Source organism: Corvus hawaiiensis, chromosome 7 (genome assembly GCF_020740725.1).
Source record: "Corvus hawaiiensis isolate bCorHaw1 chromosome 7, bCorHaw1.pri.cur, whole genome shotgun sequence".
In the NCBI taxonomy this organism is placed as follows: Eukaryota; Metazoa; Chordata; class Aves; order Passeriformes; family Corvidae; genus Corvus; species Corvus hawaiiensis.
The window spans coordinates 20408833-20421389 of NC_063219.1; the positions used below are offsets into that span (position 1 = coordinate 20408833).

At 37.9% G+C, this 12557-nt stretch overlaps 1 protein-coding gene across 15 annotated transcripts in view; it reads right to left on the reverse strand.

Annotated features, from left to right (window-relative positions):
- Positions 1 to 2945: 2945 nt before the first annotated feature.
- Positions 2946 to 12557, reverse strand: part of MYO3B (myosin IIIB) — a 253079-nt gene continuing 243467 nt past the window's right edge. For all 15 annotated transcript variants that reach the window (XR_007204830.1, XR_007204841.1, XR_007204835.1 and 12 more), the window contains 3 exons: positions 6648 to 6734; positions 4585 to 4638; positions 2946 to 3455 (listed from right to left, as the gene is read on the reverse strand). The gene's annotated coding sequence lies outside the window, so the exon portion shown is untranslated. The remainder of the gene's footprint in view (positions 3456 to 4584; positions 4639 to 6647; positions 6735 to 12557) is intronic.

The following is a 12557-nucleotide window of genomic DNA, read 5'->3' on the forward strand; positions in this document are numbered from 1 at the left end:
ACAGCATTAGCAACTCAGCACTAGAACAGGAGACAGAACTTAGCCATGTTATCTTTAACAGTTCAGCCACAACAAAGATTTTTAAAGTTAAAACACATGAGATAAAGAGCAGCACTGCTCTGAGCAGTGAATCAAGCATAACCTCTCTCTTCATAGTCTTAAGGGATACTTAATGTTTGCTAGGGTTTAAGGGAACTGTCTGGGAAGGGATTCAAGAGAGTCCAATAGATAATGCTCTGGTTTCCAATAGCTCTGTTCTCCCCAGGACAGGTAACAAGGTTACTTACTTCCCTCTCCAGCTACAGAGAGAACACCAACTTGGGACTTCACTTCTCAGCACTCTTCTACCAGTCATCTTTTTTTCTTCAGAGATTAGTAATCTGTTTAAACAAATAACTCCACCGAAAGTAACATGAGCTAGCAAAAATGCTGAAAGATTTGTCAGATATCCACACTCAAGCTAGTCAGGAATGCCAGCCAATGTATATCCAAACTTCTAAAAATATTTTAATTTATTATCTATTTCTTTCAGCATTGTAACAGGGTTCACTTAGTCCTCACCATGTGGACACCAACTGATTTGAGGTAATACGTATGGCAGGCATCCCACATAGATGTCTGCATTAAAAATGACAAAGATATTAGTATAAAATGTAAACCATCTTGAGTTTATAGATATGATCTATTCTTGAGATACTCTACTAAAGGGGAATCTGACTCTCAAGAGCATATCTGAATCATTTTCAAGTTTTAATGCCAGTCCAGAAAAATAAGTATATTTATAAAGTAGGAAGGACTCCCAGCCTATGGTTTTTCCCTGTCACTATTTAAAAGCATTCATATGAATTCACTTAGTTCTTCAGCACATTGCTTTCTCTTAGAAAAAATTCAAATTCAAAAACAAGCAATAGGAGATGAATGATGTGGACACTAAAATGAATATTAGTAATTCAGGAATCACAGCCTCAAAGAGGTTGATCATTTTAATTCCTTTCAATTTAAGTGAGAAGGGAGGTGCTCCACTTCTCTCCGGAAAGCAGCTGGTTTACTTTTCTCTTATCCATGTCTAGAAAATAATCTTTTGTCCTTTCTACAGCCTTGATGTGTCCAGAGAAACAATTGAATATCTGTGGTAAATTTACTTAAGGAGTCTCAATCTTATAATCTCTTCATGCAGACCAGCTCCTCAGGAGTGTAAATTCAAACCTTCCCAGTTGATTATGAATATTTCACATCACAGTGGCAACTACTACTGTAGTTCTTGCCATCTCCGTCTGTAAATTTTATAAATGTTAACAATAAGTTAATGTTAAATTGGTACAAGTCACAATCTTATCAGTTATGTAGATTTTCTGATCAATTTTACAACTGGCACTTTTTCAACAGTGCTATTTGGTTTATCTCCAAACCTGGACAAGAGACTGTCATTGAAGCTATATATTTTTACAAAGATGTCAGGCAAGGCTTTTCAGCTAAAATACTCTTAAGAGCTGTATCATTAATGTCAAGACTATAAAAATCACAACAATTTTCAGCAAGCGGTGTTTTAATTTTAAGACAGCATTTCTGCCACTCAAAACTACATCATCGTTTTGCAGATTACAGAGTTTTATAAAATCATGCTGGTTTCCCTTGTTCAAGTGGTGCAAAGGAATGTATCAAGTCCAATACTAAAATATTGTTTTGCTCAAGTGATGATCTGTGTCACAGTTTCCATGTAACTTATTGCTCCAGCAGGAAAATACTGTATCAATTACTTCTGCATACATCAAGTTTACATGTGTCATCAAGTTAGAAAACAAGGTAATTTTTACAGGTGTAAGTTCGAAAATATTGCAAGTACTACAAAAATTCTAAGATCTGATATTAATTTTAGTAAAGAATACTGAAATTTCTAATAATAATTATGATTAAACAGTGTACTTCAACACTTTATGTTGATCGTTGGAGAATCAAAATCATCAATTGAAATACCATACTATCTCCACACTAATTTTCTTCAGACTTTTCTTCATCATTACAATTTGGACAGCTAGGGTTTTATCTTTTTGTTTTATTATTGCTGCTTTCATCACTTGCTTCAGCATCATCTTCACTATCCCCACTGATGAATTTCTGTGCTGCTTCTGCCATAAAAACACACACAGCTCAACATAGCTCTTAAATCAGCACAGCTGGTCACCAGAAAATCACTCGTTTATGGGAGAAAGTTTGGATGAATTACGCCACCAAGCCACCTTGTTGTTCCTGTTTCCTGTAGCTACACAATGGCAAGAGAATGGAAGGTTCCCTCTCTCTCTACCCCTTGCCCCACGTATCTTTATATCCTAAACTGATACAGGACTAGGAAGACTTGATCACAAATGAGCAGTGTAAGCTATAGTGAATATGTGAGAGAAGAAAATACACAACTAAGCCAGGTTTGGGAGTATCCAAAGATGGATCGAGCTGATATTTGTAATGTCTTCCTTCTCATTACTTCTTTCTCATATTACAGAAGTCAAAGAGACTTCTTGATGTTAACATCCTTCAGACTAACATCCCATTTCATAATAAACATGGCTAACATTTTGGCACAATTCAATTGCCATGATCACAGGTAGCATCTCAGAGCACCATCAGAGGTCATTTTGTGAGTAAGGACCAGTTTAAAATCGATTTACTTTACTAATTTTTACATATTTTCTGCTGAAAGTTTCCTGCTCAAGTGCTAAAAGAGTTTTCTTGAGCATTCCTCTTCCACATCAGTGCAGGGTGAGCTTTTTTGAGGTGAGGTTTTTATTGATTATTTGGATTATGTTAGTTGATATTATATTGAGACAGTTGATGTGAACTCACATGGTCTACTTGTTCTGAATTTAGAAGACTGTTTCTAAATTTTTAGGATTTCTGACTTTTTTCTTTCTCTCTTAATATACTGTAAAATGAATACTTGCAATTGAACATTAACAAATGGAGAATGTTTACTTTGACATTTTATAGACCAAGGCAGAATATTTAAGACATAGAAACCTCAGACATTATAGAAGTATTTTCTCAGTTTCTGGCTTTCAAAATACAAAGTCAGGTTCCTGGTCATGCAATAATTCTCAATGTGAAAAGCAAGACTGTCCATACAATAAATATTGTAGTTGCAATTCTCAAACTTACAGACCACCTTTCCTTCAAGAAGTGGAAAAAACCTGCTTGAGCTCAGTATTTTCTGGTTCATAGATCAGAACTGCAGGCTGACAACATAATATATTACAAACATGTATGACATGATGACAAAATAAACAGCAAAGAACACCCCAGAGATAAGTCTGCCTCTTCTGGTTCATGAAAGTGTAAGTCATGTAAAGCAATGAAAAACCTTACAAGTACACAGATCAGAAATGGATGTTCACCGCCTGAAGAATATCAAGCTTACTGTTACCACACATACTCTTGCGTAGCAACATATTTTGAGTAATTGTCTGCAGTGCAAAAAAAAAAAAAAAACCAAGTTAATGGCATCAATAATTTTAGGATCAGGATAGAAAGCTGAAAAATTACATTTAAGAGCAATAAGATGATAAAGATCTTAAATAAAGATCACATTTATGATAGAATGATTACATCAATTAAGAAAAACAGACACAGAAAATTTAGACACCTGAATTTAAGGTTAAACCAGAGAGAAACCCCGAAATAGCAAAACATGAAAAACCTGTATTATTTTGCATACCACTTGCACATACGCACTATAAAGTGAGCAAAACCAAACTCAAAAATCTTACATAGAAGAATAATTCTGAAGGTGAAAACTGCTCTAATTGCACCCTTCAAGGTTCTGTTAGACAATGGCTGTGCAATTGTAATTTTTCACAAGCTAATACAAATTTCACTGGTTTTGTTATAGCAAAGTGCCAGTATTTTGGGTTTTGCCATCCTACCTCCCCTTATCCATCTTCCATCTCTACTGCATTTTCTACAAAAACCAACTGCAGTAGTTGAAATGGAGGTTTCCTTCCGCATCCTAAAAAGCAATGCATGCAGGAGCTTTTGACCAGATAATGAACCAGGAGAAATCAGCTGAAGTCACTTGGAGGCAACAACAGCAACAGAGATCAAAGAATAAAAGCCAACTGCTCATTTAACTGACAGCAGTCAGGCAGGCAAGAGAGAAACCATTATAACACTAATAATCATGTATTTAGGGCCTCCAAAGTTGTGCTGCTTGCCAAACATAGCAAAATATATAAATATATTTCTTGTCAGGAGTTGTCACTGGGAAATCATAGGAATAACTGACACAATGTAGCATGGATATTTTTCACCATAAGCCAAAATCACATGTAAATCTAGGTCTGGGAATGAAAGGCTGTCTAAACAACATGGTCTAGTGGAAGGTGTCCCTGCCCGTGGGGGGGGGGGGGGGGGTTGGAACTAGATGATCTTTAAGGTCCCTCCCAACCCAAACTATCCTATGATTCTATATTATTCCACAATTCATACACCTCTTTTCAAATTATCAAAATTTCAGTCAGCATTTACTATGCATACAAGTGCAGAAATTCTAGAAATTAGGTCTCAGTACACTGTCTGTATTGAAATTGCCCTTACACTGTGTCTCCCAAGGAGGAGCAGAACCTTGTAATGAAGCAGCATTCTGATGCACTGAAAAAAACAGGAGATACACATACATGACTTGAAGATCAGAAGAATAAAAAGCCACATAGTACCTGGTTTATATTTGACATGCCCATAGGTTTCTCTTAGCCTTATAAGAATTTTAGCTCTAGTGCTTAAATTTTCCAAGTTGTAAAGACAATATAATTCAGAAGTCCGCACACATTAATGCCCTTGATGTGCTTTCTGTTGTTGCTGGGGCACAGAATGATCTCTGGAGAAACACTTGCACAAAAGTTTTTTCAACTACTGTTTGTAATTGTCATGGATTTACACATTCTACACCAAACAAAACCATGTTACATTATTTATCTATACGTTCACCTATAATTAGAATAGAAATATAAAAAAAGATTAAAGGACAAGTTACAGAACATGAAGATGTTGAGTTCCCATAATGTAGCTTACCCACTACTATGTTTTATTTGATCTAAATTACAATGGTGCCAAGTGAACCACAGGTTAAACAGTTCATCCATGCATTTCCAGTCTTTCAAAATTAATTGGGTGACAAATCGTTGTATTATTGAGCTCTAATTGCTTAAAAAAGCATGTAATAGATCAGCTGCAAAACCAAAGACATTAACATGGTACTGCTTGAACTGCCACTTCCGAAAAGCAAATTCAAAACAGTTGTTTTACATTTTAGTTCACCTGATGCAATTTCATTCCTCAACTCAAAATATTTCTTTGACTTGAAGCTCTATGGTGAAATTTTTTAAAGTTCCACTTCAAATATACACTATCAAATTGTTCAACCCCTTGCTTTGTTCAGTTTCCCCAATTAAGTAATGAGTATTTTAAAGCAAATAGTATTATAAAAATTAGCAATTGTTAAATAATTTACCTTTTGGCCCATAAATACATAGTTCTTCATTTTGTTTGTCTGCTTCCAAAATAGAGACAGTAACTTTAAAAAGTATTAATTTTCTATTCATGGTATTAGTAAATTCCTGAGGTAATGAAAATTTTCACAAGTTTCAACACAAATCCACACAAGGATATAACCTGAAACTTTGGAATTACTTAATCTACTGCATGAATATGCAAAGCAATGGAATTGAAAACATCATTCAATTAATCTATTGCCACAAACGAGGTGTATATTAGGTTCTGGACGGAGCTGAAGTTTACCTTCTTGGTCTCTGTCTTTTTTAAACAACTGTATCTAACAGAAAATGAAATGACAAAACAAAAGACCAACTATGTCTTTTTATTTACAGCAGACTATCAGAATTTGTCTGAACAGACATTCAACACCAGAACAAACAGAATACCCTTTTTCTTTTCTTTTTTAAAAGTCTTGGGACAGCACCTTTTTACTTCTCTTCAGTTACTGAAACAATTCATATTGATTTAAACAAAAAAAAATTCAACAAACAAAAAACCAGTGAGGACTTTAATAGGGTTTCCTGCAAGTTCTTGAGGTGGGCTCCTTCGCTGGGGTCTCCATCACTGTTAGAAGTCATCTATCCAGCACAGTACTGATATACAGCTCATGATCTACCTGATTATGTAAACACCCCCAGTTTGTTCTTACATCCTTTTGAGATCATTAAAACTTACATGTGTTCTTAAATGAATTTCTCTGGGGATTCTTTAGTAAGCAAACCACATGAATACAACAATTATGCTCTTTAGCATTTAAGAGTTGCTAGAATTTATGATTATAATTTTTGACAGCCTTGATTTTCCACTGTTATTAAACCCTCATCACTACAGATTGATTTTGCAGTCCTAGTGGATCACCACAACAAAGCAATATGGAAGAAACATATAGAGATTTAAAAAATGTGTCTAATGTCTACTCTGTCATTAGAGAAACAAAAGATTAAGCTTCTATTTTTAATGACCACACATCTTACTCTAGAGTAATTTAAAAATCTTATTTGGTACATCTTATTAAAATAATGTTTAAAATTTACCAGCTATTCCACCACTTTCATACAACAGGTACCTTGGCCTATCCCTTGGATAACAGAAATTAAAAAACCTACCTGGGCGTGAACAAGCAGGATACAGCCCCTCCTGATTCACTGAGGTGTTGGTGGCATTCAAAGAGAGCAAGTGGGAATGAGATAGCGCTAGAAAAAGAGTGAAGCTGTAAGCCATGCAGCCCCTTTTCCTCTGTCTAGTAGATGCCAAACCATGTAATTAGGAAGGGTTATTTGACATTATATGACTGTACAATGGTGAAGTGCTTCAGCATGAGGAGCAGCAACAGTACCTAGAATTGTACATCCAGAAAGGAGCGTGAGTTCAGAGATGTATTGCACTTTCACAAGTACCTAACTAAAAGCTCCCTATAGTAGCTGCAAAAAACTACATTTTTTCGTCAACTGTCGCTACAGCATGACCTCCATAACTACCTAAAATCAGAGTACAAAATTTGAATGCAGAAGTTGAAATAAAAAAAGCTTAAAATTTGACACATCCCAAAAATTATGCCCAGTGCAGTAAGTACCATACTTAACCTACTTTGCCCTTCAGAATGTGCACTATTTATTATAATTCTAACTTAGTCCACTGGGTGGATTGCTCCTTTTTTATCCACTAGGCTCAATCAAATCAGTGCAATAGAAGAACTGCTGATGCATGAAATGATAGGTCAATGTAACCTTGTCATGGAGTAATAGCCCCCCAAATCACAGTAAACAAATACAACAATTCATTTTATTTCCTGTAGGTATTAGGCAAGGCATAAATTATCAAAATCTAAGGCAGGAACATTTTAACTGCAAATATAATATATTGCTCCATACTACTATACAAAAACCTCATTTAACTAACATCTTAACATACAAAATGGAGGAAAAGCTTTTACAACTAAATGGTTGTTGCAGTCACACTACCATCTACCACTGGACTTTCCCAAATCAGTATAACCAATGGCCTTCATACAATGAAGGCTTTCTAAAAAGTTTTGTCATCAGGAGGTGTCTTTCTTTTCTTGCTTTGTCAATTACAGATGTCCCTGGAGTAAGTTCATCAAAACAACTGGCACAGTACATTTAGCGTAATTTTTACATATAAACATTCTCGTTTGCTATTTTTATCTTTCATTTTAGTTAGTTTACCACACTAAAGTTAGCATTGCATTCTTGGAGATTCCATGTACTTAAAAAGAGATTTGTCTATGAGATGATTCATGATCATATAAGAAAATACTTTAGAAGGTAAGTGTAAAGGTAGCAAAAATTGAACTACGACTGTAGTAGTCAATTGCTAAGATATCATCCTATAAAACATATTGGAAACATTAATGCATGATATTATTCTTAAGAGCATAAGATGTTCTATACGGACCTCTGCTGTGCATTGCTATTAATACAAAATCTTTTTTTAGAATAAATTACATATATGTTTGTGTAAGCATATACACATTTATAGAGACTGTGATTGGTAAATACAACTTACAGAAGCTTACAAGGCTGGTGGTGTGTGTAATTTGCAGTGTACATGCTCATAATGGTTTTATGTAGCAACAGTAAAATGTAATGTAAACAAAATTTAAATGGTATTTAAACTGGAGTCTGCAATCTTGAACGGTTTGTTGTATGTGACAACTGTATAGAGAACAAATTACATGTACTACTGAGAATCTAATGTGTGCTGAACTTCTAAGATGGGTGAGTTTTATTTTCTTTCCTAAAACATCCTCAGGAAAAAGTGTTCAACTTTACAAACAAACACAGAGAAATTATTTTAAATGTTAGGGATCAGTGAATGGGAAGAAAAATACATTACTATTTTATGTGAGACAATAAATGTTTAAAATCCATGGTTTAACATTAAAAAATAGTGCAAAGTAATTTTAAAGTCTGAAATATAGTATTATTGTTATACATTTAACATGAGAACGACGTGTTGGAATGAGGTCTTGAAAAGATGTAATTTTTTATTTGGGACATGAGTGGGAACATATGTGTTATCATGATAGATATCTCAAGTAGAGTACTCTTGTCAGAGCAATTTTCCAGCAAGGGGACATGTCAGCTACATTATAAACCCCACATACTACACTACAATGCCATTATTAATTTTAAGCAGGGTCTGCCTGGCCATACAAAAGACAAGTTACAAATATTAATAGTATTTCTTAAAAACCTGATTAAAAAGTCAAAATAAAATCATTAGATACTAAAATGCGTTACTGATGCTATCATAGCAAACACACTTTCCAACATTTTAATAATAGACTTGGAAATTAGAAACTTTTACTAAAAATACTGCAACATTACTTATAGTCACAGTTACTTCATAAGAAAATACAACTGGACTGATCACTTCTGGCATTCCAAAATCCTGAAAAATAAAATTAAACATAAAGAAATAATTTTAAAACAAGTTTCACAACCATATCCACATAAAAACTAGTAGAGATCTAAAGGCTCCTATAAACAGAATCAGCTGTTTTTCCTTTAATCTTAGGCTGAAAGGGTCTGTGACACAGTAGCCATATGCCAAAAAAACCCCCCTAAGAACATTAAACAAAAAGATCTGCAACTTCTCTGGTCAGTCTTAAGGATACATTCATTTTTTTGTATAGCATACAAATTAGAAGTTCAGAAGCTCAATAACAAAAAGCAGAATTCCTGAACACACAGTAGTTGTTCATCCTTAAAAGCAACAGACCAATGTCTCCCTGCTCTCCTTGCCAGTACTGGCATTTATAAATACTTTCCCTTTGCTGCTCTCTCACTTTGAAGCAGCTAAAGCAAGCTGTATTTTGTTGCTGGGTTTTGACCTCCCCTTACAGAAGGCACACAGCTGTCAGGAAAGCATGATGTTTTATGTTTGAATTCCACTGCAGGGCCAGACCCTGCTCCCTTAAAAGTCAGAGAAAATCATTCCTTTAAGTTAATGAGGAGCAGAAAGAGGTCTTGAGTAGCAAGTTTCTTCAGTATTGTGTGTATTTATAGAATCATAGAGAGGTTTGGATTGGAAGGAACATTAAAGATTATCTAGTTCCAAAACCTCTGCCATTAGCAGGGACACCTTCCCCTTGACCAGGTAGTTCAAAGCTCCCTCCCAGCCTGGCCTTGAACACTTCCAGGGATGGGGCATCCACAACTCCTCTGGGCAATCTCTTCCAGTGCCTGACCACCCTCACAGCAAAGAATATATACCTAATATCGGATCTAAACCTACGCTCTTTTAGTTTGAACCTATTACCCCTTGTCTTGTCCCTCCTTGCCCTTGCAAGAAGTCCCTCTTCAACTCTCTTGTAGGCCCCTTTGGGTACTGGAAGGTGCTCTGAGTTCTCCCTTGGAGCCGTCTCTTCTCCAGGCTGAACAGTCCCAACAGCAGTCTCAGCCTTTCCTCCTGGGAGAGATGTTCCAGCCCTCTCATGGTCTTTGTGGCCTCCTCTGAACTCGCTCCAAAGGTTCACATCCTTCTTATGTTGGAAGCCCACAGCTGGACACAGTGCTCCAGGCAGAGAGTAAAGGGGATTTCAGTGGGGTGAAATGACTTGCAGAAAACAATGCAACTACCTGGGGAAGCGGCTGAAATTCATATACCTCATCAACACCCCAGATGTGAGCCCATCTACTCTTCTGACAACAGAGAGAAGAGGCCAGAGAAATAACCATGGCAGCACTGCATAGGTGATTAGTAGACTTCTTTATGCAACTCTGTCTATACTTAAGAGTTGCTCCACATACTACAAGCCCCAAGAGCTGGCAGCAACACCACACAGCTGCTGCTTCTACCCTTGCCTTATTCTCACCTGCTTTTACTTCTTGTAACTTGGCCACTGATGAGATTCAGTGTTCCCTCCTGCTCCTCCAGATGGGTTATTTTACAGTCAACTCATACTAGCTAGATGGGCTAATTCAAGAGCAGGAACAAAAAAGTCAGATGAAGGGAAGAAAAAAAGATGACCAAGAACTATTTAAGCTCATCTAAGTAGCACAGAGTCCCAACACTGAACCATGCCTCTTGCAACAAATAACCATCATCTGAAACACTCAGGAAACTCGACAGATCTTGTTCATTGCATTGGGAAAAAAAAATATATATATATGTATGTCAGACAACAATAATGTATTACAAAACTTATCCTGAGAAAAATAAAGTAGCAGAAGGGCTATCACCTTTAAGATGTTAACATCTTAAACACTTTCATCTTTTTGTATGATGTAATAAAGGGAAAAAATAGAAGTCAAGACTGCTTGTTTAATCACATTTTATATTTTAAATGAAATCAGGTTTCGTGTTATACAGGCATATAACAAAAAGGTTTGGAAAGCCATAAAACCATGTATTTCAACACACTCCTTTAACTCCAAAGTCCACTACTGAGAGGAAAGTTTCTCTGGACTTCACATAACCTGCTTCAGAGACAGGGACATTCTACAGCCCAGGGACAAGCTGTGAGGACAGAGCTCTGAGTGGAAATGCTGTTGCACATCTGACCCTCAGAAGAAATGAACTATAACAATGCCAAAGCTTATCCCACTGCAGTGAAAGATGAAAAGGACACATTACAGAAATAAAAGCTAGGAGTCTTGAGGGCCATGTACATTTAAAACAAAACAAAACAAAAGAAATCAAACAAAACCCAACCGATCAACCAAACAAAACCCAAAAAATCCAAACCAAAAAGAAAAACAAGCCCAAAACACCAAAAGCCACTATAGCAAAACCTTTAGGTATTCCGGACCTACGATTCTGTGAAATTAGTTCCAAGTTCTCGCAAAAAAGCCTGAAATACGTTCAGTGTTCCAGTCGGGTTTATTTCCTCAAGTCCCCTCAGCTACCACGCGTCCCACAGCGGAACGGCACCCGCCCAGCAGGGCGAGCCCACCTGCTCAGCACCGGCGGCACCGCCGTCCTGACCCCAACCCGTGCGCCGACGGCCTGCGGGAGCCGCCCCCCGCGGGGGCACAGCGCGGCCGGGCCCGGGCGCTGCCCTGCCGGCACTGCCGCCGTCCCGCCCCCGCCCCTGCCGGCATCTCCTGCAGCGAGGCCGCGGCTGCCGTCGCCTGGCGCGGGGAGCGGGCCGGGGGGGCCGGTGTCCCGCGGCTGCTGCGGGCGGGAAGGGCCCGCTGGGGTCAGAGGGGCGGCCTGGGAGCCGCTGCAGCCCGCGGCTGCGACTGGGGCTATGCACCGAAGGAGCGCGATGCGAGACCGCGTGGGTGGGAACGGCCTGGAGAATGGGATTCTGCGCCGTTCGTCAGTTTTAAGGGGCATTCAGGCAACACTGAAACGCTTATAAAGTCATCATGGTTGCTCAAACAACTCTCAAAGGATGTTGAGACCCACGAAGTGTAAATCCAGGCATAAAGGAATGGGACAAATCTGTGATGGATCGGCCTATCTGTGATTACTAAACACAACAAACAAAACGCGATTCCAGCTCAGGAAGTTTCTGAAGCACTGTTCCCCAGAAGCTGAGAGGCTGTGCCAAGGGGAATATCTGTTTTATATATGCCTTGTTTTTAATCCACTTTCCTTAAGCATCTGTTACTGGAAAACAGGCTCCTAGGTTAAACAGACCTTTGGTCTGGCTCATGATGGTTGTGCATCTCCATTATGTTTACCATTTCCCCTGAGAAAACCATTTCAAGCATCTCCATCACTGTTTGCCAAAGGAAGCTGCATGTAGCAGGGGCTCTTCCTGCATTCTGGGACTTTGTAATGATTATGTGGTTGGCTCCAGGGGCATGTGCAGTTCTGCAGCTTCCTTATGGCCTTAAACACATGCTCCCCCAAAGGCCCCAAAATGATTTTAAACAGATGTAGCTGAGATACTGTTAGGTCTTCCCTGAGAGCATTACAGAGGAGCAGGTAAAATACTCTGATCCCAGAAACGTGAATCAGAGCCCCTCAAAGAAGTTAGGAAAAAGCTGAGACTTGGTGGAGAGGTACTAATAAGAGCCTAATTACTGATGCCTGAGAGC